The following is a 6,295-nucleotide window of genomic DNA, read 5'->3' on the forward strand; positions in this document are numbered from 1 at the left end:
ATGTATCCTGTATTAAATCTATTCCCCTGTAAACCCTAACTACAACAGTATATGAAATCACTGAAAGTCATTTATAGGGCTGCTATAATGATAGTAGCAGGTGTGATTAATATAGTGAATGCTGAGATGTTTTTAAATCATTACGGTAAAAGACACATTGCCTTGAATCCCCCTCAAAATACTCCCTGCAAACACACTTATCCCATTGTTCTTGCTGTTTTCTGAAGCAGTTCTGGAAGTCCTCTTTTGTGAGGGTCTTTATAAAGTTTGATGAAAATTAAGTGAATGTTGCTGCTGAGTGCCATCCAGGGGGAAGACAGGCTCATTGGTAAAAACAGGACACTGCGTCCTCATTCACTTTATTCAACAGATATGGCACTGTACCACTTCTGGCTCTTCCCCAGAGTGAAAATAACCATGAAAAGTAAATGTATTGAATAGATTCAGGACATCTAGGCAGCCAAGACACCGCAACTCTCATGAAAGAGAGTGTCCAGAACTGCTTCAGGAAGTGATAAGAAAAGCCAGGCATGGTGGTGGACACTTGTAATCCCAGCACTCAGGAGGTGGCAAAAGAATTTACTAATAGACAAAGACAAGAGGGACAGCAGTCAAATTTCCAAGAGAGGAATTGCCCAGTCAAGGTGAGAGACTGGGGTTCTTTTTTCTTTTTTTTTTTTGTCTTTTTGAGACAGGGTCTCGCTATGCAGTTCAGGCTCGCCTTGAGCCCACTTTGTAGCCCAGGCTGGTCTTGAACTCACAACAACCCTCCTGCCTCAGCCTCCTGAGTGCTGAGATTACAGGCGTGCGCCACCACGCCCGGTGAGACTGGGGTTCTTATAAGGGAACAAAGGGTCTGAGTCAGCACATGTAGATAGGTGAGAAATGCATTTTCTAGGGCATCCTGTTCTTTGTTAATCTTTCAGGAGCACCTGTATTGTAGATAAAGTTGCACATCAAAGTTGCAAGTTGTCGAGGCCTCTTGCTTAGGCCTCAAAAAGGTTCCTTCGATTTAGGTAAGTGTATCTGTGTGTTTTAATCTTTCAGGGAAAGACATAACATTAGCTTAGGGGCGGAAAGGATGGTTCTGTATTTTCTGTATCGCGTGCTGTGTGCAGCCCTCATTGGTGCAGTACCTTGCGACTCTCCAGTGCGTGCTGGGCACACACGTGTTGTCAAAGCCTGGTGCTAACAATGCTCACCCTTCTCTCACAATAGCTCCATTGTAGGAAGATGCCCTTGCACCCATGTGGAGGGTTAACTGGGTGAGAGCAGAGGCAGGGAGGCTGCCCAGGGGCCAGCGCAGCTGTCCAGATGGAGCCCATATGGTCCACACTTGGGAGGATTTCTAAGGGATGTGGGGTAAAAACACAGAATGAAAATAAGTGAGACTTCTGCCTTGGGTGGCTGGATGGAAGGTGACCAAAGACTGATAACAAAAGGAAAAGCAAGAGATGAGTCAGGAAACAAGCAGCAGCTGTGGTCTTTGAGGTCAAATGGCTTAAAATATGAAGTCCTTTCAAGTCGAGGAGCTGGCGAGCAGTTTTTTTTTTTTTTTTGAAACAGCGTCTTGCTATGTAGCCTAAGCTGAGCTTAAACTCAGCAATCCTCCTGCCTCAGCCTCCTGAGTATTTGGTTTTGCAAGTGTGCACCATTATGCCCACCTCTCCACTCCAACTTTCTCTTCCTCCTTCTTCACTCTTCTTTTTGGGTGAAGGATCCTTGGAGTGTTCCAGGTGTTTGGGGACCCCAGTTTAGGCTGAGTTATAGATACAATAGAGTTTGGGTGTCGTGGGATACGTCTATAGAGTTTCCAATGTAATCAGTACTAGCCATCCTAGGTCAGAAAATTTGTTAAGAGTATCACATGCACACACACACAACTGTATAAACTTCGAGGACCACAAAACCTAGAGGTGTGCCTGCATAAAGCTGGAGATGCTAATCTGACATGGACAACAACTGAGCCTCACAAGATCACACAAGGAAAGAGATGACCAAGAACGGAACCTTCAGGAACCTATACTGAAGTGACAGGTGGCAGAGCCAGAGGGGGAGAAAATTTTCAGACAGAGGTGCCCTGAAGGCTGTGGAACGTGAGGGCCAGAGGATGAGGAATTCCAAGACAGAGAGGTGGGCAGCAGTAGTATCAAGAGAAGAAGAGATACTATTGAACTTAACAGGCAGGTAGACATGGGCTGAGGGGTCTGTAAGGGGTAAGAAATTTGAGGCAATGAGTATAAACAACTTTTTAAAGAAGTAAAATACCATTTGCTACATTCAGGGTATCCTACCCAGTCTCTGTGCTTTTATGCATCAGCTCAACTGGGTCATAGTGCCTGGATATATGCTCAGACGTTATTCTGGATGTTTCTGGAAGGGTGTTTTTGGGTGAGACTAACACTTATTGGTAGACTTTGATTAAAGAAGACTACCACTCCTGATAGGGGTGGGCCTCATCCAATCAGTTGAAGGCCTTACTAAAACCAAGACTGCACTTCCCTGAGCAGGAAGGAATGCAGCTGGCCTGATGGCCTGCAGACCTTTCTTGCAATATTGGCTCTCCCTTGAGTGTCCGGCCTGCTAAACTTCCTGCGGATTTTGGACTTGCGGGTCTTCATAATCACATCAATTTTGTGTGTGTGTGTGTGTGGTACCAGGAATCAAACTCACGACCTTGCACTTGCCAGACAGGCGCTTATGCCACTGAGCTATATCCCCAGCCCTACATGTCAATTCTTTAATATAAACATCTGTTTATCATCATCCTTCTCTATGTATATCATCTATCCAGCCAGCCATCTATCCATTTATCTATCCATTCATTCATCCACCCACCCATCTATGCATCCGTTCATCACCCATCCATCTATCCATCCATCCATCCATCACCCATCCATCCAGCCAGCCAGCCAGCCAGCTCCCCATACATACATCCATTTATCCACCTACCCATCATCTATCCATCCATCTGTCCCTCCATTTATCACTATTGGTTGTTTCTTGGAGAACCCTAATGAATACAGTCCTGTAGATACAAACCTATTTAAGAATATATTCAAGAAACTTATTCAGTACAAGAAGAGGAACAAAATTCACATCCAGCAAGAGAGAAGGAAAGGTTTCATTAGAGAACTTGCACTCAAGGTGATCTCAGAAGGGTGGATTCTGTTGTGGTTATCAGTAACTTGGGAGAACAACTTATCTAGAAGGTGTGGTTGGATGAGCAAATGTACAGGGTCTTCTACATATTAGAAACCAGTGGGACTGATCCACTGGGACCACGGTGACACTGTTTCAATGTCAGGAATAAGGTGTATGTGATTTTTCTCAGGAGGACACACAGCTGTTAAAGCTTTGGGCCTGCCAGTGAAATGAGTGGGTTCCATAATGCCCAAATCCCTACTGATGCATGAATTGGCTTCTGACCATTCTTTCATCCACTACATGCCAGGTGCTATAGTAGAAACTGGAGACAGAATAACAGAAGGCACAGCCTCGGAAATCCAGGAGCTTACAGCCGGGTAGGTGGTTGGAGAGAGAGAAGGGAACAATTTAAATGCAGTAAGATAAACTCTTCAATAAGAGTAAGCCTATAATACAAGAGCATCAAAAAAGAAAAAGCAGCCAGGGGCGGTGGCACACGCCTTTGATCCCAGCACTCAGGAGGCTGAGGCAGGAGGATTTCTATGAGTTCCAAGGCCAGCCTGAACTACATAGAAGACCCTGTTGTCAGTCATTAAACAAAAAAATAAGGACACCTAATTCAGATATGGATGAGGGTGGCTGAGATATGGAGGGTCATAGCAACCTCCCTAAAACAAGTGATTTTGGAAGCCCATTCTGGTATAGTTATTTAGAGACCAAGTTGAGCCATTTAAAAATGAACTGCAATCTCATTTGACCCAATCCACTAGCATGTGAGGATGGTGTTTAGGTCCCCCAGGGCAGACCCCAAAAATACTTAATCGGGGCTGGGGATATAGCTCCGTGGCATAGCGCCTACCTGGCAAGCATGAGGTCCTGAGTTTAATTCCTGGTTTAAAAAAAAAGTACTTAACTGATGACTATTTTTTTTTTTTGATGACTATTTTAACAGCAGTGTTTTGTCTGTTCTAAGAGGCCTAGGATAGACAATATGCAAATTCTGAAATTTGGTTCCATTAAATCTTTAAATCTTTGGCCTGGCAAGCTTGAGGTCATGAGTTCAATTCCTGGTACCAAAAAAAAAAGAAAAAAACAAAGCTAAAAAAAAAACTTTAAATCTTTAGCCAGGTGTGGTGGTGCACGCCTGTAATCCCAACACTCAGGAGGCTGAGGCAGGAGGATCCTTGCAAGTTGAAGACCAGCCTGGGCTACAAAGTGAGCTCAAGGCCAGCCTGAACTGCATAGCGAGACCCTGTCTCAAAAAGACAAAAAAATCTGAAACAAACAAACAAACAAGCCAGGCGTGGTGGTGCACGCCTGTAATCCCAGCACTCGGGAGGCTGAAGCAGGAGGATCACTGTGAGTTTGAGACCAGCCTGGGCTTCAAAGAAAGCTCAAGGCCAGCCTGAACTGCATAGGGAGACCCTGTCTCAAAAAGACAAACAAACAAAAAAAAAAACGTTAAATCTTCCTACCTCTTTCCCTGAATTCCTTTCTTTTTGCTTAAGGCTCCTCTTTCCAGGGGTGCTGGCCCAAGGCCTACAGCCTGCTCTGAAGCATTTGAAGTTTCTGCCAAACCCAGTTGGCCCCAAACTCTCCATTTTCAGGTACCACTAATCTGTGTTTGAGAGCCCACCTGATTCAACTAGTTAAAGCTCCCATGGGTAGACCCACCAAACCCTCCCACCCATTTTGAGCATTTGTGTGTGTGTGTGTGTACCGGGAATCAAACTCTGGGCCTTGCGCTTGCCAGGCAGGCACTGTGCTACTGAGCTATATCCCTGGCCTTTTGAGCTGTTTTAAGAAATGGTATTTAGGAAGCTCTCATGCAACTCAAGGCAGGAAGGACTAAGTCTTAGTGTATTTATTTGATTCCATGATTTAATAAAAGCCAAGAATCGACGTCCCCAGTCCTTTTTTAAAAATTTTTTGAGACAGGGTCTTGCTAAGTCACTAAATTGCCCATGCTGGGCTCAAACTTGCAACCCTCTTGCCTCAGCCTCCCCGAGTGCTATGATTATAGGTGAACATCACCATGTACAAGAAATCACAATAGTATTTAATATTATTATCATCTCTTTCCTGCTTCTTTTGAATACTTACCTGGTCGATCTGCTCTGAGTAGTTTTAATATATTTGTAGTTATTTGTCAAAGAGGAACTAGTTTTCTAAAAAGTCACAACTCATGTGTATTTCATGATTTATATTAAATAAACTAATTTAAAAATCTGGAAACTAGTTTACACTGCAGCCCTGGGAAGGAAGAGGCTGTCTGACCTGGACACCCTGCAGACTCAGGAAAATCTCCCACCAGGTATGGCTCTGTTGCCGTGGAAAAGGAGACTCCACCAAGCTGAGGGCGATACGGCCTCGTGTCCCTACTGTGCAGACCTGGTCAAAGCGCAGGAAGAAACACCCAGACCCTTCGGTCAATTTTAGCAAATCCTCCGAGAAATGTCCGAGAGATAGAAGACCGTGCCTGTAAAGGAAAGGACAGAGCTTCAAGATAAGGCAGAAAGGGACCACACTGGCCAGGCCAGGGAGAGGGAAACTTACATTCCTCCCTAAGGTGATAAGAAGGGAAAGAAAAACGATCCCTAAAGACCAGTCTGCCTTCTTCCTCTTTTACTCTAAGAATCGCCCAAAGATCAAAGGTGAACTCCCAGGCCTCTCCATCGAAGATACCAAAAAACAAAAAGCGTGAAACGTGCCCTGCACATTCAGCCAAAGATTAACAACCTGACAAACAGAAAGCAGCTAAGCTAGAGGAAAAATATTCACAAGGCAGTGCTATAAACTGGCCATGGTGGCACATACCTATAATCCCAGCGCTCTGGGAGGATCGTAAGTTTGAGCCCTGCTTGGGATTTATTTAGACTCTGTCTCAACATAAAAAATAAAAAAAGAGCTGGGGATAGGGCTCCTTGTGAAGGGTTTAATCACCAGTACCACAAAATAATTGAATGATTTTTTTAAAAAAGACATTGTTGTGTACCAGGTCCAGGGCACATGTACAGCAGGAATGATTCCCTGGTAGACAAAGGGCTTGCGGAAGAAGAATGCGCTGGAAAAGAGGGGCTGGGAGGAAAGTAAGTTTGGAGCTGAAGAACAAATAGCTGTCCCATAAACGTGCATGTGCTCAGGCAAC

This window comes from Chinchilla lanigera, unplaced genomic scaffold, assembly GCF_000276665.1.
Source record: "Chinchilla lanigera isolate Chin_1 unplaced genomic scaffold, ChiLan1.0 scaffold00090, whole genome shotgun sequence".
Classification (NCBI taxonomy): Eukaryota; Metazoa; Chordata; class Mammalia; order Rodentia; family Chinchillidae; genus Chinchilla; species Chinchilla lanigera.